This window comes from Neofelis nebulosa, chromosome 10 (genome assembly GCF_028018385.1).
Source record: "Neofelis nebulosa isolate mNeoNeb1 chromosome 10, mNeoNeb1.pri, whole genome shotgun sequence".
Classification (NCBI taxonomy): Eukaryota; Metazoa; Chordata; class Mammalia; order Carnivora; family Felidae; genus Neofelis; species Neofelis nebulosa.
In genome coordinates, this window is record NC_080791.1 from 105,175,771 (window position 1) to 105,201,366 (window position 25,596).

The 25,596-nt window shown below is 50.2% G+C and overlaps 2 long non-coding RNA genes across 2 annotated transcripts in view; one reads left to right on the plus strand and one right to left on the minus strand.

Moving 5' to 3' along the window:
• Positions 1-3,069: 3,069 nt before the first annotated feature.
• The window catches only part of LOC131487964 (uncharacterized), a 47,414-nt gene continuing 24,887 nt past the window's right edge, over positions 3,070-25,596 (minus strand). Inside the window, exon 2 of the long non-coding RNA XR_009250032.1 lies at positions 3,070-3,871. This is a non-coding gene — a long non-coding RNA (uncharacterized LOC131487964). The remainder of the gene's footprint in view (positions 3,872-25,596) is intronic.
• Positions 6,378-10,338, plus strand: LOC131487965 (uncharacterized). Its single transcript, XR_009250033.1, has 3 exons — positions 6,378-6,755; positions 7,021-7,090; positions 9,782-10,338. It is a non-coding gene; the product is annotated as an uncharacterized LOC131487965 (long non-coding RNA).

Consider the following 25,596-nt stretch of genomic DNA (forward strand, 5'->3'; position numbering starts at 1 on the left):
GGGAGCAGGGCATGCTGGCACCTTGGCTGGGGAAGCCGGGGGAGTCAGAGGGAGACCCTGAACGCCCAGCCCTCCCTTCCTTCTGTGGGAGACCCCAGTGCACAGCCCGCTGGAGTGGGTGGGGCCTGCACAGCATGGCCTGCCTCACTCAGTGTGGCCTGCCCCTGGTCTGCCTGTAACCTCGCCCTCCCTGCAAGCCCAGCATGAAACAAGAGCTCTCCATAGACAGAGGGCGTGAAAAGTCCTGCATGTGCCCGGCCTTCCTGAGGCCCCTACAGGAAGTCGGTGGGCTGGGAATGAACCAGGAGTGGCCTCTAGGGGACGTTGGTGGATGCTCGTCACTGGACAGATTGATTTGTTCAAACCTTTGTCTGTTCACCATAAACACTGTGAATGGACGATGCTGGAAAGAACCCCTTCACCAAAATGGTGGCCACCAACCCATGGTGGGGTAGCACCCCACCTCTTTGGGTTAAGAAGCTGCCTCTTCCGGGGTCACTGTCAAAGGTGAGTACTCCTGAGAGGTATTGGCCATGAATACCTGAGTGTGCATTGCCTTCCCAAGCTTGCCAGATTTTTAGAGGTGGTAGAGAACTCAAACACGACTTTGTCCAAGTGGCACGTTTTTTTCAGATGAGAGGCCCGAGTCTCAGAGCCCTGGAGTGGTTTGTCCACGGTTGGGAGCAGAGCCGGAACCACTACCCCGATGTCCTTAGTCTGTGGTAGGCAAACACCTTCTACAAATGGCCACATAGTAAATATTCCGGGCTTTGCGGGCCATATGGTCTGTGTCACAACTACTCAACTCTTCCTTCGTGCTGGGAAAGCAGCCAGAGACGAGACGTAGATGAATGAGATTAACTGCGTTCCAATCGAAGTCTATTTATGGGCCCTGAAATTTGAATTTCATACCTTTTTTATGTGTCACAAAATATTCTTCTTTTCACTTCTTTTCAATCACATAAAAATGCAGGAGCCCCTCTTAATTTGCAGGCCAAGCCAAACCAAGCCCCGGGCCCCGACCGCCCAAGGGCGAGGGTTTGCTCACCCTCTGGTCTCGTGAATGGTTTCGAGAGGACTGCATCAGACATCCTGGGACCTTTTTTGCTTGTTTTCTAAAACGTTGCATCAAGAGTCTGATGAGGCAGGATGTGATTCATATTTCATATTCGATGTCACATTTTAAATACTGACCTGTTAAAAAAAAAAAAAAAAAACCAGTTACTATTCTCCTTTCCAACGAACCTAGTGGAATAGAATGTTGATATCTACCATTGTCCTTTTCTCTTTCCAAATATTTTTATTGTGGTAAAATACACACAAGGCAAGTTTTACCATCTTTTCCACATTTAAGTGCACAGTTCAGTGTCTTGAATACATTCAGAACGTGGCACGTCCCCACCAGCCATGCCCATAGCCTGTGTCATCTTGGAAACCTGAAACTCTGTCCCCATGAAACACTGGCTCCCCTCGCCCTCTCCAGCCCCAGGCAGCCTCCATTCTACTCTCTGTCTTTATGATTTTGACCACTTCCAGTCCCTCACAGGAGTGGATTATGCAGTAGTATGTGCTTTTTTGCCACTGGCTCATTTCACTTTGCATAACGTCCCCAAGGTCCACCCAGGTCATAGCAGGTGTCAGAAATTCCTTCCTTTGGGGCCACCTGGGTGGCTCAGCTGGTTGAACGTCTGACTTCGGCTCAGGTCACCATCTCACAGTTGGTGGGTTCGAGCCTCGCGTCGGGCTCTGTGCTGACAGCTCAGAACCTGGAACCGACTTCAGAGTCTGTGTCTCCCTCTCTTTTTACCCGTCCTCCTCTCCTGTCTCTCTCTCTCTCTCTCTCAAAAATAAATAAACATTAAACATTTTTTTTTAAAAAGAAAGAAAGAAAAATTCCTTCCTTTGTACTCAGCCTTTTGGGCCAAGATAATATTGTAAGTATAGGCCACATTTTGCTTATCCATTCACATCTGTCAAAGGGTTGCTTCTACATTTTAGCTGTTGTGAACAGTGATGCCAAGAACATGGGTGTTGGAGTACGGCAGAATATACCACCCTAAAATACACCACTTTGGCATAAGGATTATTTTGAGTTAAAGCCACTTGGAAAACAGCGAAGGCAAGAAAAACACTCTGGCCTTCTTTCCTTTTCTTGAAAGCAAGAGATGAAATCTCCATGTGAAAGACGTCTTCCTTATAAGACCAGAAGGAAAGTAACTTTCTTATCATCAAGGACCAGAAGTTGAGATGGAGAAAATTCTGTCTGAACAGAATCTGTTAAAATAATTCTCATCTCCCTTTAGCCTCTCGTCTGGTTTAGTTTCTTTCCCACAATTGCTGCTCTTTGTTTAACCTGTTTTAAAAGCACAGGCTTTATCACGTCTTTGGGTCTTCATTCATCACAAGGCCCCCAGTGCTTTTCTCCTGCTAATTAATCCATTTGAAGTCAGTTTCTCAAGCCCAGCCAGAAACCTAACAAGAGTTGGAGGTGAAACTTTGCCTCTCCGGGGGCCCCTGGCTGGCTCAGTCCACAGAACATGTGACTTTTGATCTTGGGGTTGTAGGTTCGAGCCCCACGTTGGGTACACAGATTACTAAAAAATAAAATCTTAAAAACACATTCGCCTCCCCCCAGTGTGCCGCCATCATCTATTTAAAAACTACAGTTGATGGGGTGCCTGGATGGCTCAGTGGGTTAAGCGTCCGACTTTGGCTCAGGTCACGATATCACAGTCCGTGAGTTCGAGCCCCGCATCGGGCTCTGTGCTGACAGCTCGGAGCCTGGAGCCTGCTTCCGATTCTGTGTCTCCCTCCCTCTCTCACCCTCCCCCATTCATGCTCTGTGTCTCTTTGTCTCAAAAATAAATTTAAAAACATTAAGAAAAATTAAAATGAAAAAATAAAAACTACAGTTGACTCTTGAACAATGCGGGGGGCTAGGGGAGCCAACCCCCCTCCCCACATAGTCAAAAATCCGCATATAACCTTGGACTCCCCCCAAATTTAACTACTAACAGCTACCATTGACCAGAAGCTTTGCCAGTAACAGAAATAGCCAATCAACACATATTTTGTATGGTATATGCCTTACATACTGTATTCTTATAATAAGGCAAGCTAAAAAACAGAAAATATTACTAAGAAAATCATAAGAAAGGGAAACTACATCGATAGTACTATTCATATAGCGATAGAAAAAAATCCGCATATACGTGGACCCACACTCAGTTCAAACCCGTGTCGTGCCAGCATCAGTTGTATGCGAGTAAAGCCTCATAATAATCCTCCGATCATGTTTTAAAACAACGATATGCATAAATTAAAACATTAAAACTTTACCACTTCCACGGTCATGAGGCTCTGATCAAATATCCCCCCCTCCACCAGGTGGTCATTACAATTATTCTTAGCACACAAATCACAGTAATGTGGGTATTACAATTTTGATAAATGATGATTAGCCACAAAAGGCTAAATGTTATTAGAAAGGCATCTCTCTCGTAATGAGGTGTTTAGATATTTTCTCCTCCTCATTGAGTCAATGCACCCACAGATGGATGTTGTTTATTGCGAAAACCAGACAGACACCAGCATCCCGTTTTTCATTTTTACAGAATGCACATGCTGGCTGGATGACACTGGAAGGGATTTTTTTTTTTTTTTTCTAGTGAGGCCCGTCCATTTCTTCAACTGTGTCCAGCTTAGATGCCAAACATCACAAAGTAATCCAGCGTCAAATTCGTTTTTAATTTTTCGGATTCTGTTGAGGATAAAAACACGAGAACCCATCCTTCTCGCGAAGTGATTTGTTCTCTCGGGGTCACTTCATTCCTGGTGCTGTTTGCTCCAGCCGACACCCGAGGATGGCTTCCTTTCCACGGAGCATTTATTGGGAAAAAAAAAAAAAAAAAAAAAGCTTAGAATCGTAAACCTTTTCTCTGTCCCTCCGAGATGTACCCACATCTCCCACCACCCAGGGCTGTCTTTCTCAAGGACCCGAGGACCATCCCTTTGAATGTAATTGTCAGGAAGGACGGGGCCTCTGCCTCCCTGCCTCAGAGTAGAATCTGGGCTTTGATAAAAGCCAGTTAGCAGACGCCGGCTGACCTGATCAGTTGACATTCACCAACCGCCCTACCTGCTCTTGGGAATCTGTCGCTCCCCTGACTCCGGCCCCCTCTCACTGCACCCTCACCCTCTCTCCGGACTCCGCAGTCACGCTGTGTGACTGGCACCTGAGCTCGGTTGACGCTCTGGACTGTCCTCCCTAATGCAGGAGTTAGCATCTCCCTTCCCCCCAGCAAAACTACTGATGCTCTTTGCCAAGGGATCTGAGGCCACATGGGGCCCGAGAGCCCTTCCCAGGAGTGCTCAACGCCCTCGCGGACACTGGACCCCCATCAGCCCGTCCGGCCAAGTTAAAACAACGGGCTTCGAACCCCCCAACCTCCCACCTTAGGGCAGACTCCCTAGAGAACATGCTGCTGTCCTTCTAAGCTGAGGAAAGTGCATCCCGTCTGGAGGGGGCAGACAGGACCCTCACACGTGGGGCCTGGAAAGAAACCCGAAAGATGCTTCCAGGTCGTCTGGTGCAAAGATCGCATTGTCCAGCAAAAGTGGAAGCTGGGGGGACCAGATGACTTTCCCGGGGCCGCAGAGCTAGTCACAGGCCATCACTCTCTTCCCTTTCAAACAAGCCTGGCGGTGGCAAACGGTGCTACGTGGCCTGGCACGTGACATGTGCCAAATTAATGCTTGCCTAACTGCCAGAGGGCGGCTCCGGGCGCCTCACACGCCTCCGTTAACCTCGGCCCATTCTGCAGCCAGCTGCGGGAGGCCTCCGAGACTGTGCTGGGCGTGGAAAGCCAACACCGAGCTGTATATGGTAAAAATGTAAGTTGACACTTCCCTTCTTTTGAAATGTGGCAGTGTCTCTCCCCTGTGGGGATATAAAGCTGTCCTCTCACCGTAGGTTCTGGAAGCCCCGAGGCTCAGTACACGTCCTAGGGCCCTGCAGGGCTGAGGGAAATTTAGGGAACATTTAGGGATGATCCTGCCGGCAGGAGCAGGGACTGCTTGGCCCTGAGGAACCCCGGTTGTACAGCTTCTAGCCTTGTGGCCCTCCTTTGGGCCTCTGGAGTGATAGGCATAATCTGGGCACAGTGAGGGGTCAGGGGCCAGGGTTCCCTGGAGGGGGAACAGTGGCAGAAGCCTCCAAGCTAAAGAAAGTTGATTGGAGAGACCTACTCACTCTATTTAAAGCTCAAGAAAAAGAAAGAAGAAAGAAGAAAGAAGAAAGAAAGAAAGAAAGAAAGAAAGAAAGAAAGAAAGAAAGAAAGCGGGAAGGGAAATATGAAAAGCAAACAACCTTTAGGCACATCAGAGATAATGCCTTGGCGGGGAGGGGCCCCGGCTTCTGGGAAAGGGCCTAGAAATTTCTGTGCACAGAGCCCCATACAGTGGGGGTGGGTGCCAGTTCTGGTGAAAACAGAAAACACCCTAAACACTATCACGAGGAGATGGCTTACTCAGTTACGGCACACCCCACCGTGGAATGTTCTCTGAAGAACGATGTGCAGCTGGATTTACTGGTTTAGAGAGGAGACCTCAGCATATTTTTGAGGGAAAAAATAAATTTAAAAACAGCGTTCTCAGTGAGATCCCATTTATGTAAATTAGTGTCACACACACACACACACACACACGGGTGTCTGAGAGTTTCTGAAAAATCGGAAAACAGAACCAGGGTCGGCCTCATGTGCAGGACCTGTGCAGGGTCCCACACCCAGAGGGGCGCTAGGCATGCTTTACTGGTCTGCTGCCCCCTTCTTAATTATGTAGCTGGCTCTGCATAGAATAAATTCACTTTTTAAAAAATCAACCTTGTGGAGGTATAATTTACATACCACAGAATGCATGCATTTGAAGCGGACAGGTGAACAAATGTTCACAAACGTATTCACGTAACCACCACCACAGTCAAGACAGAGAACATCTCCATCACCCCCCAGAAAGTTGCCTCCTGGGGCACTTGTCAGGATGAGCACTGGGTGTTGTATGTTACCGATGAATCCCTGGATTCTACTTCTGAAAGCAAGACTGCACTGTATGTTAACTAATTTGAGAATAAATAAAATAAATAATAAAGACGGAAAGACGAAAGAAAGAAAGAAAGAAAGAAAGAAAGAAAGAAAGAAAGAAAGAAAAGAGAGAGAGAGAAAGGGAGGGAGAAAGAAAGAAAGAGAGAGGGAGGGAGGGAGGGAAGGAAGGAGAAAGAAAGAAAGAAAGAAAGAAAGAAAGAAAGAAAGAAAGAAAGAAAGAAAGAAAGAAAGAAAGAAAGAAAGAAAGAAAGAAAGAAAGAGAAAAAGAAAGGAGGAAAAGAAAGAAAGAAAGAAACATCCCTCCTGCCCTTCCTGGTCACGCCCTCCATCCCAGACCCAGGCAACCACCCAGAGGCTTTCTGTCCCTCTGGCTGACTTTGTCATTTCCAGACTCCTATAAAAATAGAATTGTACAATATGCACTCCTGTGTCTGCTTTTCTCCCTCAGTGCCATGTTCTGAGGTCCATCCTGCGGTAGTGTTATCGCTGTCTGTCCTTTTTTATTGTTACAATGACGTGTGGATATATACCAGTTCTGTCCCTCTACCTGTTGATGGGCACGTGGGCAGTTTCCAGCTTGGAGCTGTGATGAGCGGTGCTGCTGGGAACATTCATGGACAAGCCGTGTCTGGACATAGCTTTCATTTCTCCCGGGTAAACACCCAGAAGCGGAATTATTGTGCTGTCTGTCACGTGAGTGTTTAACTGTGTGCAACACCGTCAAACTGTCTTCCAAAGTGTGTATTTCCATGTGTATAGTTCCACCAGCGAAAGTCGTTTGTAAACAGCATGTTAAATTTTCAAATACTCTGCTAGATGTCCTCAGGTGCTACAGAGGGTCCAGGAAGTCTCCGAAAGCAAAGCGATTATTTATTGAACTTTTTTTCCCCACACTAACGATTGGACACATTGTTTCAAGTTTACAGGTATTTCAGGAGAAAAAGCATCTAGAGGTGGAAGATTGGAAATGTAACTAACAATGGTTTAAAGTAAGTTTATACTGTTTCCTGGGATTGTGAACACCCTGAGCATGCAAAAATCACTAGGAGCAGGGGGATGGGGGGGGTCACCTAGACGTTCTAGACGTTCTATAATACCAGCTGTGGTTCACTTCCTGGCCATGAAAGCTACACTTATTTTATAGAAAATTCAGAAAATATAAAAAAGAACAAAAATATAGCTCAAAATCCTCATCATCGACATGCCAGAATTACTTCCTGCGTGTTTTGCTAGACGCCTGTGTGGGCGTTCGATGATGCTAATTGTGCTTTGTTAACTTCCTAAAACAGCTCCTTATTTACAAAAGCACTACCTCCTCCTAGCAAAAATTCAAAAACAAAATACTGGTTGTAAAAGAGAAAGAAGAGGTCTCCCCCAAAGCCAACAACCGGCTGTGCATCTTGCCCACATGTATCACTTCTGTTCAGCCCTTTGCATACACACACGTATAGGAACACTGCGTGCTTTTAAAGACGTATAATTTAAAAATTCATAGGATTTTTACATCCTAACGTTTTCTTCACCTAGTAATATGTCATTAAAATTCCTTAGAAAACAAAGTTTTTAATGTCTACTTAAAGTCCACATACAGATGCACCTTAATTTATTCAACTATTATTCAAATGTTGAGCACTTTGGATGAGACCCTTTCTGTGTGTGTGTGTGTGTGTGTGTGTGTGTGTGTGTGTGACAGAGAGAGAGAGAGAGAGAGAGAGAGAGAGAATGCCATAATAATCATCCTTTTCAGTAAATCTTGCCTGCATCTCTGATCCATTCATCTTGCTTAAGATAAAGTCTCAGAGTTAGAATTTCTAGAATTTCACATATTTTTTTAATAATTAAAAAAAACCCTATTATCTCTAAAATGTTTTCACCAGTCTCCTCTTCAACAGATCAAAACTCAATTGAATTGTTCTAAAACATTTAAACTATTTTTAGAGTGCAAAGTTATGCCTCGTTGTTGGCTTAACTTGCAGGTCCATGATGCTCAGCCTCGGTGTTTAAAATCTGCTGATCGTCCGTTACTATCTTTTCCTTTGTAAATCGCTTTTATGTTCACCTACTTTTCCGTTAAAGTCTCATCTTTTTCTTATGGAACTATGAAAGTATTTCATGTATTTGTGAATCTCCAGCATTGATAACAATGCCTCAACCATCATAAGCACTCAGTAAATGTGAAGCAAATGAATAAATCCCAGGGATAGTAGTCTTTTTTCCTACATGTTGCAAATATGTGCTCTCAGTTATCAGCTTAAATTTTTGCTCACGATGCTCTTTGGTTGTGCTTTTTGTTTATATTACCTCTCTTATTTTGAAATAGATTGACTCGTTAGCTATTGCCCAAGTAGAGTCCCTGTGGGCCCTTCAAGCTCTCCCCAGTAATAGTCTCTTAGATAACCAGGATATGTTGTCAACAGTGGGAAAATATCAGTGCAATATCATTAACTTCAATACAGTGTATGACTACTTTTTATTACCATTGTACAATATGTGACACATAATTAGCTCCACATCGACATTTTAAAATACTGATCGGATGAGAATATGGAGGAATCCTATTTTAATCTAAATGTCTTCGTCTGTGAAAGTCCAAGACTGTTGGACAAAATGCCTCCACTGGTATTTTTCTTTTTTTGATTCCCGTCACCCGTTTCGCCCACCCCCACCCTCACCCCACCCCACCCCACCCCCTCCTCTGGCAACTGTTCTCTGTGTTTATGATCTTGGGGAGGTTTTTCTCTTTTTTTTAGATTCCACCTATAAGTGAGATCATACAGTATTTGTCTTTTTCTGCCTGACTCATGTCACTTAGCATAGTGCCCTTAAGGTCCATCCATGTGGTCACAAATGGCCAGATTTCATTCTTTCTTATGGCTGAATAATATTCCATTAGATATATATATACATATATATATATTCAGTATATAATGTATATATATTCAGTATATATATATTCAGTGTATATATATATTCAGTATATATATATATATATATATTCAGTATATATATATAATTCAGTATGTATATATACACCATCATTTCTTTATGTTTTCATCCATTGATGACACTTAGATTTTTTCCACATCCTGGCTGTTATAAATAATCCTGTAATACACATGGCAGTGCAGGTGCCTTATGACATGTAGTGTTTGCATTGTCTTTGGATGTATACCCTACAGTGGGATTTCTGGATCATGGGGTATTTCTATTGTTAATTCTTTGAAGAACCTCCATAGCAGCAGTTTGCATTCCCATTACATGTTGCAAATACGTGCTTAGTTATCAGATAGCTTACATTTTTGTCCACAATGCGTATTTATTTACAGAACTTGAAAATCTATTTCCGTTTTCCTTTTGTGTGTTTTCTTTTTCATTATTGGGCGTTTAGCAAGTCTTTCCTTTGTCCTTAAATCAGATAAACATTGCCCTGTATCACCTTCTTCTTCTCTTTTTGTAGAATACTCAAAGCTTAAGAATTAGAAAGGCAAGCTTTCTTTCACCACTCTCATTCTTGAAAAATGTCCCTGGTAACTCTCATCAGTTTATCCTTTACGTGAACTTGAAAACGAGTTAAGTCCACCCTCCCTGCCGTCACACACACATCAAGATTGTTTGGGTTTGGGGAGAATTGCCTTGAGCCTGCAAGTTATGACCCTCGGTCTTTCCATCCAATATTTCAGGATGCCTTTGTGACAACCCTCCCTTCATGTCCTTTGATGTTTGTTGGATCAAACTGGAAGGGATGCAGGAGGTCGTGAAGCCAACTGTAGGTACACCCACAGCACCCGGGAGCTCTGCCCTGGCCTCCCGATTTTCAGCCTGCGCAAAGATGACTAATTTAGCAAATATTTTTAAAAGACGGCTCGCAAGTTGGAATGTAAATTGATAGGCGGCTTTTTAAAGCAATTGGGAAATACTTGCCGAGAGTAGAAATGCCTGTGCTTCTGCACAGGAGACCCACGTGTAGGAGCCGCTAAGAACACCGTGTGGATGAACGTATATACACAAGCATGTCCTTTGGCATCTGTAACGCAAGGAAAAACTAGAACCAGGTGCCCACCATCTAGGAGAACCATTCAGTCAACTCTGGTGTGCAGATCAGATAGAATTTGAGGCCGCTTTCAGAAGTGATTCTTTTTATAAATTCCAGCAAACGATGGACAGCAAACAAGGATTACCCATGATACTCTGGGCGGTAGGGCTGGCTGGGATTCTTGTTTCTTTCTATCTAAAAAAAAAAAAGTTTTGGGGGCACCTGGGTGCCTCAGTTGGTTAAACATCGAACTTCGGCTCTGGTTATGATCTCACAGTTCGTGAGTTCGAGCCCCGCATCAGGCTCTGTGCTGACAGCTCGGAGCCTGGAGCCTGCTTCGGATTCTGTGTCTCCTTCTCTCTCTGCTCCTCCCTGGCCCGAGCTCTGTCTCTCTCTCTCTCTCAAAAATAAAATAAAAACACCAAAAAAAAAGCCAAAAACCAGTTTTCCAGGGCACCTGGGTGGTTCAGTCAGTTAAGCATCCAACTTGATTTCGACTCAGGTCATGATTTCACAGATGTGGGTTCAAGCCCCATGTCTGGCTTTGCGCTGACAGTGCAGAGCCTGCTTGGATCCCTCTGTCTCCCTCTCTTTCTCCCTAGCCTGGCTTATACTCTCTTCCTCACTCTCTTAAAATAAATAAATAAACTTAAAAAAAAATAGTTTTCCACGATGTATTTCTTTGATGATTTTTAAAACCTTTTATTAGGGCGCCTGGGTGGCTCAGTCGGTTAAGCATCCGACTTCGGCTCAGGTCACGATCTCGCGGTCCGCGGGTTCGAGCCCCGCGTCGGGCTCTGAGCTGATGGCCCGGAGCCTGGAGCCTGCTTCCGATTCTGTGTTTCCCTCTCTCTCTGCCCCTCCCCCGTTCATGCTGTGTCTCTCTCTGTCTGAAAAATAAATAAAGGTTAAAAAAAAAATTAAAAAAAAAACCTTTTATTTTTTTTGAAGTTTATTCATTTTTGAGAGAGAGAAAGAGAGAGAGAGACAGAGTGTGAGCAGGGGAGGGGCAGAGAGAGGGAAACACGAATCTGAAGCAGGCTCCAGGCTCCGAGCTGTCAGCACAGAACCCAAGGAGGGGCTTGAACTCATGAACCGTGAGATCGTGACCTGAGCCAAAGTTGGACACTTAACCGACTGAGCCACCCAGGCGTCCCTCAAACCTATTTTAAATGAGCCATTAACGGTTTTCAAAATTAATACACTTTTATCGTAACAAATCTATACATGGGGTACCTGGGTGGCTCAGTTGGTTGAGCACCCGACTTCGGCTCAGGTCATCATCTCACAGTTTGTGAGTTGGAGCCCCATGTCGGGCTCTATGCTGACGGCTCAGAGCCTGGAGCCTGCTTTGGATTCTGTGTCTCCCTCTCTCTCTGCTCCTCTCCTCGTGCTCTGTCTCTCTCTCAAAAAATAAATAAACATTTAAAAAAATCTATACTCATTGAAAGGAAAAAGGCTAAATGCTGCACAAAACTTATAGAAGAAGATGAAAATAATCTAGAATCTTACCACGGGGAGAGACTCACTTCTAACATTTTGTTGTACAATAACAGAGACATACAGACAGATGGATAGATAGATAAACACATAGACAAATAGATAGACAGGGGTGTCTGGGTGGCTCAGCAGGGGAGCCTGCTTCGGATTCTGTGTCTCCCTTTCTGTCTGCCCCTCCCCCGCTCACATTCTGTCTCTCTCAACAATAAGAAACATGAAAAAAATTTTTTAAATAGATAGATATTACACACACACACACACACACACACACAAATTCTGTTTCGCAAACTGCTTCTTCCGTTCATCAATACATCATGGACATCCTTCCACATCCATAAATGTCAGTCTACTTCATTCTTTTTTTAATGGTCTGCATTAAGATGTTCCCACCCAGGCATCTTGTTGGTGACCGTGCCATTATTTATTTCACTAATGCCCCTGCTGATGCACATGCAGGTTGTTGGCAATGTTTCCCTGAGCAATTAGCATATCAGTAAGTGAGCTGGACTGGGAGTCAGCCTCCGGGCTAGTTTGTCACATCTACTGCGAATTCACTATCCCCCATCATGTCCTCAGTCTCCTCCTTGGCAACACGAAGATGTGGAGGACATCAGATGAATTCTGAGACGCCTCAGCTGCAGCAGTCTGATCTCCTGGGATGGCAGCTGATTTTTCAAGAACACGAAGTGCTCAGTGTAATTTCGAGTAAATGGCACAACTCAAGATAGGGTTCCTCTCTCAGATGATCCTGTGAAGGGCCCCAGATCCCTGCCAGGCTTACTTCCTGATCCAGAGAGTGACTGCAAAGTGACTTCCAAAGCCCATCTTGGGCCACGAACCCTCGGGAATGCAGCCCTGTCTTCAACCAGGCAGAAGCCGTGCGATGGTGATACAGCCCCGTGCTGCCCGCCCCGTCACCCGCAGACCCCTCTCAGTCCCCCTCTTCTTCCCTGCGTCTTTCCCTGAACCTCAAAAATGCACGCATTAGGGTGCCTTGAGTTCGGTGTTTGCTCTGCAGCAAATCTCTCAATAATCCCCCTGCCAGCATCACCAGACCCTCTCCAGACGCTCTCGAAATGAGCCTCTCCTTTGCAAAGAGCTTCTGATGTTGCATAGCAAGCACGAGAGTGCGCTTCGACTGGGCACGACCGTGCTGGCCCAACGGCAACAGCGGAACAGCCTAACTGAGCACCTACTACGCACCAGACACTGTTCTAAGCACAGCTCATGCATCACTTTATTTCTGAGGCCTGGGCAGTTCCTGAAACCCTGAGGGAAAACCCTCGCCAAGAATCCCAGCTTTACACAGTGTCTCTGACCCTCAAAACCAAGCCTTAACAATAATCAAGGCCTCTTTCGAGAGCATGTGTTTGCTTTGGCCCCTGACGAATTGCTTTCACCAAATTGTGCTTTGGGGCAGACCTTTCGGCCTTGAGGGAGTTCATGAGAAAGAGCCCCATGAAACTTCCTGTCCACTGCTCATGTTGGCTATGAGAACTTCTTTAAAGGCAGTAGAGATGGCCCTCAGGCCCCTGGGTTTACCTCTTTGCTTTGGCCACCAGGAAACTCAGAAGCAAACAAATGGTTCCCCACCTGTCAGATGGACAGACCTTTCAGCACTGGTGGATCATGGGGACAAATTCATCTTATGTTCTAGCCTTCTTTTCCTATCATGCAGGTTTTTCTTTTTCTTTTTTTTTAATTTTTTAATGTTTTTATTTATTTTTGAGACAGAGAGAGACAGAGCATGAGCAGGGGAGGGACAGAGAGAGAGGGAGACACAGAATCCGAAACAGGCTCCAGGCTCCGAGCTGTCAGCACAGAGCCCGACGCGGGGCTCAGACTCACAGACTGTGAGATCATGACCTGAGCCGAAGTCAGCCACTTAACCGACTGAGCCACCCAGGTGCCCCATGCAGGTTTTTCTAATTTTTCATCCCATTTCCTTTTAGCCACTGCTGCCTCATATTCTTGGGGGAACGAGAAGGGAAGTAACTGAATGTCAGAAGTCAGGGGCAGGACAGAGGACCGGTCACCCCATGATTGACTCAATGATTGGGTCACCCGAGGAGGAGGTGTCCTCTTATCAGTCATACACTGATCTGAGTCACAACTAGTCGATAACTTCAGAACAAAGGGCGTCAGCAGCCCTTTAAAGCCACAAAGTCAGGCAATCAAAATTGCCCTTGAAGGGCCACCTGTGGATCCAGAACTCTAAACCAGTGACCTACCTGGTTCTAAGGTGGCTGAGAAAAAGTCTCAGTTAAAAACACAAAACAGGGGCACCTGGGTGGCTCAGTCGGTTGAGTGTCCGACTTCGGCTCAGGTCATGATCTCACCGTTCGTGGGTTTGAGCCCCACGTCGGGCTCTGTGCTCACAGCTCGGAGCCTGGAGCCTGCTTCAGATTCTGTGTCTCCCTCTCTCTCTCTGCCCCTCCCCGACTCACTCTCTCTCTCTCTCAAAATAAACACACATTAAAAATTCTTTTAAATAAATAAAAAATAAAAACACAAAACAAAAGGAACAACACCCTTTCCCCTCTAAAGCTCCCGCACTTCTGCAGAAGAGCAAGTAAGACACTCAACTCAGGGCGGACGTCTGCCCGGCCCCGAACAAACAGCCCCCTCCTGGCGCTCGTTAAGCTGTCCTGCTGGCTGTCTCCCGAACCTGGCATGCCATCCCTGGCATGCCCTCCCTCGGGCCCAGCCACCAGGCGAGGCCCCAGAGTGCGCCCCTCCTCCCCCACGAAGCCTCCCCGACCCCTCCAGGCCCCGTGGGCCCTCTCTTTTTTCTTCCACCTACTGTAGGCTCAGCACAGTTGAGCAGGTCATTGCTTCCAACTCCCAACCTCGAACTCCAGGCAACCAGGGGCTGGTGGGGGCGGGGGGGGTCGCTTTTTTCTGGAACCCAGCAGCTGCCTGATCTTAAAATGCTAGCATGGTTTGAAGTGACTTCATAGAAAGCTACCTGCCTGGCTCATTGCCACCTGTTCTTTGTGTCTAAATCTCAAAGCTGTCCTTAAGACCTGGCCTCGGCAAAGAGGGAGTCAATGCTCCACACTGCAGGGTCTGTCGGGGTCGAGGTTGGGACGAACCCCAACACGCAGCCAAGCATCACAGAACAGTGCTTCTAAAGAAACACTCCACACTACCACGTGTCCCCGGCCACACACTCAATCACTCATGCCACCGACGGGACAGCCGGAGCACCTCTGACCTTGCGCTATGGCTTTGCCCGCTTGGGCTTCTAACTTCTCACCCAGTGAAACATGGGCAATCATGGCGCCCACCTCACATGACTAACTGGCAGTTTACTTCCCTTCTCGGTCTGTTTCCTCAGCTCTCTGGGTGGTTGTGCTTCTAAGTGAGCTGGGGCGTGAGAGGCCCTCAGGGACAGCGCTTGCATCCAGCAATGACGGTGACAGCGGCCATCTGGGACAATGTGGCAGCTCAGTGCCCGGCCGATAGTAAGTGCTCAATAAATCCTAGCTGTTGGTGCTCGGCGGTTATTACTACTTCTAAGTTTTCAAAGCCCTTGAAATGTGTTTTTCACACACTCTCACAGCCCGTTCAGCTGAATTCTGTTTTCTTTGAATAACCAACCACCGCAGTTTCACCCCCGGGGGAAGAGGATGCTTTTCTTCACTAGTCTTTTATATTTGGTAATGAAACAGGGCTTTGTAATGGAAAATCATTCCTTTAATTTGATTTTCTTTGTTGTCCTTTTTAAAAATGAATTGACTGAGGCTCCTCCGAGTTTTACAGCCACGGTGAGGCCTGCGCCCGCAGGAGTCCAAAGCAGAGAGAAGCCACCGAAGCCCGCTCTGTGTCCCCCAGAGGTCACTTTGCCCTGAGCCCGGTCCCTCTGGTGCTGCTCCGTGGAACTCTTTCCCCACACGGCCCCACTGGGTTCTGCCTCATGTCGCATCCTGTCACATCCCAGGACCTTCCCCGGCTGCCTTACCACCACCTAGCTGTCTTGTTCTTGTTAATCTTTTAAATGTTGATTTATTTTTTGAGAGGGAGACAGAGCACCCGCAGGGAAGGGGCAGAGAGAGACACACACACACAGAATCCGAAGCAGGGTCCAGGCTCTGGACTGTCAGCACAGAGCCAACGTGGGGCTCGAACTCACGAACCGTGAGATCACGACCTGAGCTGAAGTCAGACGCTTAACCGACTGAGCCACCCAGCACCCCAGCCTGTTGTTTTTAATGGCTGCTTAACCTGAGTGGCTTTTCAGGCCTTCCGTTAGTCACATGTTAGGGGGCATGTTGGTTTTCCTACCCGGTAGGCAAGTCCATTGTGGACATTTAAACACATGGATCTTTCTCTTTTGGATCGCGTCCTTAAAGTTAGCACATTTAGGGGCGCCTGGGTGGCGCAGTCGGTTAAGCGTCCGACTTCAGCCAGGTCACGATCTCGCGGTCCGTGAGTTCGAGCCCCGCGTCAGGCTCTGGGCTGATGGCTCGGAGCCTGGAGCCTGTTTCCGATTCTGTGTCTCCCTCTCTCTCTGCCCCTCCCCCGTTCATGCTCTGTCTCTCTCTGTCCCAAAAATAAATTAAAAACGTTGAAAAAAAAAATTAAAAAAAAAAAAGTTAGCACATTTAAAACAAGAAATGTAACCACATGTATCCTGATTTAAAGGTAATATAGGGGCACCTGGGTGGCTCAGTCGGTTAAGCATCCCACTTTGGCTCAGGTCGTGATCTCATGGTCTGTGAGTTCGAGTCCCACGTCAGGCTCTGTGCAGACAGCTCAGAGCCTGGAGCCTGCTTTGGACTCTGTGTCTCCCTCTCTCTGCCCATCCCCTGCTTGTACTCTATCTCTCTCTCAAAAATAAACATTTAAAAAAAATTTTAAAAATAAAGGTAATGTACGGTAAAGGGAGATCGGAGCATACCTCTCCAAAGTAAGCCACTTTGGCGTAAGGATCATTTTGAGCTGAAAGCAATTGTCTCCCCGCCCTCCACTTTTCTGTCTGAAAGCAGGGCATACATTTCCTGTTGTAGAGGTAACATAAATTCCCACCTGTAAAGGTGTCTCCCTCTCCCATACAGGGAAGAGGACAGTGACTCTTAATCACCAGAGACGGGTCTTATCAACGACAAAGCCACCAACTTGACCCCGGATTACAAACCTCACTAAGTAATCCTTATCTTCCATTAGTTTGCCTCATATACTTACCTTCCCACAGCTAACCTCCCTAGAAGCCCTTCCTTTTGTCTAGTTACTTCTCCGCAGTTTATCACCTTTTGTCAAAATGGTGTATAAGCTCCTGAGTCTAACTTCTGTGGGTTTTCACCTCTTTCCTGTCAAGCCCTCAGATCCATGCAAAATAAACCTTCTCTCCTATTAATCTTTCTTTTCTCCTGATTCACATGCCCCCGGGACAGAACCTAAGAGGGTAAAGGAGAGTTTTTGTTGTTGTTGTTGTTTTTTTACCTCCCCTGCATAGTCTTATGTTGACATTTAGAAGGTGCACAAACATCTAAAAACCAAAACCAAAATTGCCCATAAGGAACCTCTCCACCGCTGAGCCAATGAGTGCTCCCACATAGACATCGCTTTTTCTAGCCTTCCCACCCCCTTTCTGCATCAACACACATGAAGTGTGTGTCTATAGAACAGCGTCAAGATCAGGGGAGTTGGAGTCGCAGAGACCCAGGCACTACTGCTCCCGTGACATCACCTCCTAGCCATGCGACCTTGGGCGTCTCCTCACCTTCTTAAAGCTCATGTTCTCATCCGTGAGATGGGGCAGAGAAGATTTGCCTCACAAGGTTGTGAGGATTGTACAAGACAGGACGCAGCTTCAAGGGCTGATTAACAGTGCCTGGCACACGGTGAGGGCCCCCTACGAAGGCTGTTTCCCACCCAGGCTCCCTTCAGCCTCATTAAAGTCTTGACGAAAGTGGTTTTCCGCGCATTTGGGCCCTTGATTTATAATCACCAGCTAAAATGAACAAACCATCCCCTAGAGGAAATAACACAAATTTCAGCACCAACTGCTTACACAGAACTGTCCTCCTCCTCTTCTTCCTCCGGGCCCTGCAGGCACCCACAGTTACCATTTCCTGGGGCCTGGGATAGAACCCCCCCAAAACAAGAGGCCCAGGCAGGCCACACTGCAATCATGAAATGTCTCAGGCTCGAGCGGCCGGGTGCTCGAAACTCCCTGGGGCGTTGGTTCCCATTCTACAGGTGTGGACACTGAGGCTCAGAAGGGTGAACTACTTGGACCCGGGTCACGAGGGCAGCGACAGAGCCAGGATTCCACGAGATCTGGCCAGGCACCCTGTCCTATGCCCTCCCCTACCCCACGAAGAGATGAATATCCTCCCAAGAGAGCTTTGAGACAGGAGCTCGGTACAGCCAGTGCACGGAGGGTCAGGGCTTGAGAGCCCTCGTCAACACCCACGCTGCCGATCCTGACCGGGGCCCTCCCTGCCAAGACCGCAAAAGCCAACACTCAAACACCAGGTGGAACCGCACGTTGGACCGTCTCTCATCTGGGGGTGGCTCCAGGCAGGCCCTTGTTCCCACCCAATCCTGCCTCCCTGGAACAGATCTTCCAACCCTGGGGGGATGAGGCGAGTCTAGGCTTTGCCCCCCAGGGATCTGGGCCGAATGGCAGACCCACAGATGGGGACCCCTTACTCTGCCCCATCTCCCCAGCCGTGGCCTGATCCCTGGACCCCGGAAGGGTCCTGCCCTGGGGGGCCAGAGACCTGGGTAGGTAGATGTCCTGGGCGCAGTGCTGGCACGAGCAGTCAGTCCCCAGCATGGCCAGCACGACGCCCCCAACACCGTGGAAGGGGAAACAGAGACCCGAAAATGCCGTCCGTATGCCCTAAAGCGGCTCGGTTCTGGGCTTAGTTTCTCAGCACCTGAGAGCTTTACAGATGAACACCAAAGAGCCGCAGTGTCTCGTGCGCTTCTCGCTCTCCTACCTGGGGGAGCTGGGTCAAAGCCCCAGCCACACATCACCGTCCCCCTTCCCGCTGCAGGAAATGAGCTCTGTCTCTCTGCAGGGAGGGAACCGCTTTTCTTTTTTTTTTTTTAAAGGGTTTTTTTTTTTTTTTCAACAGTTTTTATTTATTTTTGGGACAGAGAGAGACAGAGCATGAACGGGGGGAGGGGCAGAGAGAGAGGGAGACACAGAATCGGAAACAGGCTCCAGGCTCTGAGCCATCAGCCCAGAGCCTGACGCGGGGCTCGAACTCACGGACCGCGAGATCGTGACCTGGCTGAAGTCGGACGCTTAACCGACTGCGCCACCCAGGCGCCCCGGGAACCGCTTTTCAATTGAAATTGATTTCCAGGCCTCAGCAACCTCAGGAAATGGCTGGCCTGGCCGAGGCTGCCCCTGGTGGCAAAGTTAGGGGGGAGGAGGAGGGGGAGAGGGAAGAGGGGGAGAGGGAGGAGTGGGAGAGGAGGAGAGGGAGGGGAGGAGGGGGAGAGGGAGGAGGGGGAGAGGGAGGAGGGGGAGAGGGAGGAGGGGGAGGAGGAGGGAGAGGAGGAGGGGGAGGAAAGGAGGGGAGGAGAGGAGGAGGAGGAGGAGGGGGAGGAGAGGGAGGGAGGAGGGGAAGGAGGAGGGAGGAGGGGGAGAGGGAGGAGGGGGAGAGGAGGAGAGGGAGGGGAGGAGGGAGAGGAGGAGGGAGGAGGAGGAGAGGGAAGAGGGGGAGAGGGAGGAGGCAGAGGAGGAAGGAGAGGAGAGGGAAGGGAAGAGGGGGAGGAGAGGAGGGGGAGGGGAGGAGGAGGAGGAGGAGGGGGAGGAGAGGGAGGGGAGGAGGGGAAGGAGGAGGGAGGAGGGGGAGAGGGAGGAGCGGGAGAGGAGGAGAGGGAGTGGAGGAGGGGGAGAGGGAGGAGGGGGAGGAGGAAGGAGAAGAGAGGGAGGGGAAGAGGGGAAGGAGAGGAGGGGGAGGAGAGGAGGGGGAGGAGGAGGGAGAGGAGAGGGAGGGGAGGAGGGGGAGGAGGAGGAGGGGGAGGAGGAAAGAGAAGAGAGGGAGGGGAAGAGGGGGAGGAGAGGAGGGGAGGAGGAGGGAGAGGAGGAGGGAGAGGAGGAGGAGGGAGAGGGGGAGGAGGGGGAGGAGGGGGAGGAAGAGGGAAGAGGGGGAGAGGGAAGAGGGGGAGAGGGAGGAGGGGAAGAGGAGGAGAGGGAGGGGAGGAGGGGGAGAGGGAGGAGGCGGAGGAGGAAGGAGAGGAGAGGGAAGGGAAGAGGGGGAGGAGAGGAGGGGGAGGGGAGAAGGGGGAGGAGGAGGGAGGAGGGGGAGAGGGGGAGGGGGAGAGGGAGGAGCAGGAGAGGAGGAGAGGGAGGAGGGGGAGGAGGAAGGAGAGGAGAGGGAGAGGAGGAGGGGGAGGAAAGGAGGGGGAGGAGAGGAGGAGGAGGAAGGGGAGGAGAGGGAGGGGAGGAGGGGAAGGAGGAGGGAGGGGAGGAGGGGAAGGAAGAGGGAGGAGGGGGAGAGGGAGAGGGAGGAGGGGGAGAGGGAGGAGGGGGAGAGGGAGGAGGGGGAGAGGGAGGAGCGGGAGAGGAGGAGAGGGAGTGGAGGAGAGGGAGTGGAGGAGGGGGAGAAGGAGGAGGGGGAGGAGGAGGGAGAGGAGAGGGAGGGGAAGAGGGGGAGGAGAGGAGGGGGAGGGGAGGAGGGAGGGGAGGAGGGGGAGAGTGGAAAGGACTTTGAAAATCAAATGGGGAAACAGCTGCGAGGCTTGCTGCTGGAGCGAGGGGTTTTCGGAACGGGTTGGGCCCTGGGCCGACAGATTTCGAGTCCGGCTCTGACACTTCTACCAGGTTAGACAGCAAGACTTCAGCTGTACAATTGGGACAGTCACAACCCTTGGCCCTCAGCTTCCTCCGCGGTGAAATGTCATGGTGACAGCGAGGGAAGCTGGTGGCAAGATTGGATCGGTGGCGGCCTGGAGCCGGTGGGCACAAGGGATCTTCTGGGGGTGACGGAGACGCCGTGAACCTGGATCGTGGCGATGGCGGCACAGCCTTGCAAGTTTGCTGAAGTTTATTGAATTGTGCAGGTAACGCAAGTGGGTTTTGTACCACACTCGTCAGACCTCAGTAGAGAGGTTTTTATTTTTTTTTTAATTTTTTTAATTTTTTTTATTTTTTTTATTTTTGGGACAGAGAGAGACAGAGCATGAACGGGGGAGGGGCAGAGAGAGAGGGAGACACAGAATCGGAAACAGGCTCCAGGCTCCGAGCCATCAGCCCAGAGCCTGACGCGGGGCTCGAACTCACGGACCGCGAGATCGTGACCTGGCTGAAGTCGGACGCTTAATCGACTGCGCCATCCAGGCGCCCCTAGAGGTTTTTAAAAAGCACCCGGGGACCGAGCATCAGAAGGTAAGGATTCAGTTCGGAGACCGAGACCGCGTTCAGAAGTGCGGTGAGACTGTACCGCGCCGTGGAGATGCCGGTCCTGTTGTAGCAATAAGACCGCAGCAGAGTGAGTCTAACCACAGCAGACCGGGACCCCGCGCGGGGGGCTTACGAGCCGGGCCTCCGCTCCTTCGTGTCTAGAACGAGGACAGGAGCAGTTTCGGGGGCTGACGGGCCGATGAAATGAGCGCAAGGTGAAAGGACGCGGCTGGCAAATGGCCACGTGCTCAGGAACTGGCAGCTCATGACCACCTCATCCTCGCTCTTAGGATCCCGGCCGCTCAGAGGAGGCCCCCCAGGACCAGGGCTCGAGACAAGTTCCCTTCCTCGCAGCGTCCCTCCTGCAGCTCATGGCCACTTGCCCCGTCCCTTGAGCTTGGGATTAGACTCGGTCCTTCATCCCGAACTTCCTCACGGCCACACATCAGCCCAGAGCCAGGCTCTGCCCACCACAGTACTGTTCCCCAAGGACTGGCCATGTGGGGTCTCCGGGGGTGGAGGGGGGTGGGGGGAGGGTGGGGTCCCTGGGAGGGTGCGGAGGCTGGCTCGGACACCAGGGAGAAGCCTCAGGCCGAGTGGCCTGGAACCCAGGTAGGCACACAGAAATGTCCCCATACCTGAGCAGTCGCCCTACAGTCAAGAAAACCGGGGTTCAGAGGGATAGGACACCTGCGAGACAGCGGTAAGCACGGGTCACACCTGCTCTGTTTACACCAAAGCCCAAGTACCAACGCCCAAAAGAGATGGAAAATACGAAGGAAAGGAAAGGAGGGAGTGGGGGCTCCGCTCGCCTCCCCCCCCCCCATACACTGAGCTGTAGAAATCATTCAGAGAACACTCGTGCGAATGCAGGTTCCCGGGCCCCACCCCCAGCTAACTGAAACACGGAACCGGCGTTTTAAAAAGCGTCCCCAGGCAATGCGGATGAAGTTGGAGAACCACCAGCCGCAAATAATACAGGGAAACAGAAATGCAAATAGAGAAAGATCCATAAGTCAGCAGAGCGCGAGTTCTCTGTGGCAACGGTAATAAAGGCTTTAGAGGCATGCAGCTCAGATGCTGCAAAGTGCATGGCCGAGCAGAAGCCTTGCACTGGCCCCTCACGCTGGCAGGCGCGCAGATCCCCAAGCGCAAAGGAGGAAACTGAGGCCTGGACTGGGGAAGCCACATGGCTGGCGGCCGACAGCCCTGAGCCGCGGGCCACGTGAAGCCAGTCACCACACCCTTGGGCTGCAAGTTCGAGCCAGTGCAAACCCCAAACCCCAGACCAGCATCACGAAGACCCCAAAAGTGCTTTTCCTCATCTCATCGAGGTTCCATTACCCCCACGTGTGACCAGACGCAGGGGAGCAAATACACGATGAGTAAACACGGAGGCAGGGTGCCCGGTTAGGCTCATTTGTCAAACGAGCGCTGCCCTGAGGTCCTGGAGGCTGCACGGACGGACTGACCTCATGCCTGCATGGCCCCTGGTGGCTCACACCGTGCTTTTCCAGCGTTATCCGCATGTGCTCGCAATAAGAATTCACAGTCCTGGTGACGAATGGGGTTGGACCCTAATTTGCAGAATGGGGGCTGAGGGGCTGAGCTCCTAGCCCCCCGGACCCTGATGTCTGTGGTCACGCAGGAATGCTGACTTAGCTGGTCTAGGGTGCAGCCTGGACAGAGGGGTTTTTAAGCTCTTGGCAGGGTTCTGGGTACTTGGCCCTGGGCTGCTTGGAGAACTCCCTCAAACCCGCACATCCCATGGGCCCTGAGGCCCTGGCAAGCCCCCCTGCTCCCGCCCTTCCTTGCCCTCCGCCCCTCCTGTCCTGTCTGTGCCCTGACAGTGACAGCGGTCCTTGGGGAAACACATCATTGCTGGATCCCAAAGTGTGCCCCAGTCAATTCCCCGCCTCCTGCTGCAACAATGAAAGTCGAAACCTGCCTCCTTAGGGAGACAAGCAGCGTCACAAAGATCTGCGTGGGCCTCTCGCCTTCCCCACTGCACCCAGCGCCCAAGGATGTGGGGCAGCGCAGGGCTTCAGGCCCCAAAAGCAGATCAGGCCGTCACTCCTCACCACCGGGCGGTGACGGATTTGGCCATGAACTGCACCAACACTTGTCGACAGCGCCGTAGTAATTAATGATGTCACCGCAAGCCACGAGCTGAGTGGTTTCCATGCATCCTGTCAGTTAATCTCCAGCCCGAGGCTGTGAAGTAGCCGTTATCGTCAGCCCCCCTTTACAGATGTGGAAACTGAGGCTTGTGCAGGTAAGTGGCAGAATCTGGATTCGAACCTGGGTCAGACAGGCGCCAGGGTGGGCGCTGTTCTTAACAGCTGCACTGCCCTGCCTCTCCCCAGGGTTCATATCAGCACCCACATCACTGTCCCCCTGCTGTGGAGACGGCAGAGGAGACAGCTCCAGACAGGAATCAGGACTGCTTGGCCAGGTGCTGGCCGTGTTGTCTCAGAAGGTCAAGGAAAATGGCCAAGTCCATAGCCCACGGGGACCTTACAGCTAGTGCGTGATTAATCCCCTGAGTCAGGGCACTTTGTGGAGTAAAAGGGGCTATTCATGACGACAGTGGGACAATAACGATGATCAGGACTGTCCAGTGCAAGCAGGACTTAACGGTCACCCAACATGGAACCGAAGTTGGCTACTCTGCACTTCAGTCCCCTCACATTTAAAGTGAGGATGTTATGGGGCGTCTGGGTGGCTCAGACGGTTAGGCGTCCGACCTTGGCTCAGGTCATGATCTCACAGCTCTTGAGTTCCAGCCCCACGTCAGGCTCTGTGCTGACAGCTCCGAGCCTGGAGCCTGCTTCGGATTCTGTCTCCCCCTCTCTCTCTGCCCCTCCCCTGCTCATGCTCTGTCTCTCTCCCTCTCTCAAAAATAAATAAACACTAAAAATGTTGTAGAAAAATAAAGTGAGAATATTATGAGGACCCATTAAAATAATTTGTGTGACCACACTCAATACATTCTAAAACCTTATGTGCAGTGAAGGTGTTTTGTTTTGTTTTGTTTTAGTTTGCAAGACAACGCTTGTGTTCGTGAATTTATTCGTGGTCTGCCCGGACGGTGGGAAATCACTGCCCCTAAAGACCTCCCTCCCCCTGGTGGTGTAGTGAAGAGGTCTGGCCACATTCGAGCTGTGGACCGATGACACATGAGCCAAATGTGCTCCGTGTGACAAGTTTTGTTCGGTCAGCGCAAGGTACTGACGTTTTTGAATTCGAACCCCACAGCCCTGCCAGTCCCTGTTGGCTTATTCCTGGCCTGATTCCCGTGGCGTGGCCACCTGCCCAGCCCCTGTGGGCATCTGAGTTTGCCAGCCTGGGACTGGACACATCCAGGAGCCCGTTCCGGTCCTGACATTCTAGGTCCTTCCTCACCTGGGTCTCTAGCACGGACATAAACTCTAATGGAAGCTCTGTAGGTAGGCTGATTGCCGCTGACATCCGACATTACCCTATTGGACAGGCAATGTGCAGCATTAATCAGAATATAAGAAGACCACCCCTCACACCATGCCAAATGCTTAAGCCAGCCGTCAACTGGGAAAAAGAGAATCACAAAATCAAAGGGTCAGTCACCACGTCTCACGTGGGCAGTTTGGTTTTCCACCACTTGAACCACTGCCAACCTCTTCGGGTTAACCGTGAGCCAGACAATGGTGGAGAGAGGGGGAGGGGAGGGGAGCGCCCCTGAGTTCAGTCTCCTGTTTCCCCCCCTGGAGAGTAATGGGCTCCCGGGTGGGCTGAGAGGACGTGGTGACCCCACCGGGCACGGAGTGCGGCACACGAGCCCCCACAGTAGGTAGTTAAAGCGGGGTCACTCTCTAGAAAGAGCAGGTCCTGGTCAGCAAATCCTCCTTGGTCTTTCGTAGGTGCAGCTTCCTGGAGAAGCAACAAGGCAGCAGGTGAAAACCCTGTATTTGGAGTTTCGATAACGCATTTGAATGTTGCTATGCTTCTCAGCGGCAGCGTGACCTTGAAAGAGCTCCTTGACCCCTTTTGGTGTGTTTGTGCACCTGCTAAAAGGGAATAATGACCCCTGTCCTGCCCACCTCACGGCCCCCTGAAACCCTACCTGTGAGGTCTGTCACTGGGCCACGTGTGTGTTAATAGTCACTGTCAGCAGACAAACTCCTCAGGGAGAACCAGACCCTGCACACCTCCTACCCTCTCCACCACTGAGCTAAAGGAGTATCATGTCCAGCCTCTCACTTTCCAGCCAGAACTGTCCGCCATTATTATCGACACAGGTTGGCTGGTCCCCGGGGCTCTGATTCTCCTTTGGGGTATTAAGTAAGTACTTTTCATAACAACCACAGACAAGATGCACAAAGAGGTCAGTAGCTGGATCCCTATCTACAGATGAGGCCAAGATTCTAACATAGACAACAGACACCATCCTGCGTTATTCGTGTCCCGGGATCAGGGATGGACCCAGGTTTTCTTGGGCCTGAAGTTTACACAGTTTGGGAGGGCCCTCTTTGAAAAGGATCCAACAGCACACAAATAAAATTAGGTAAAAGGCCGTGGAAGAATCGGGAGCCAGCCCCGAGGCTGACCTTCCC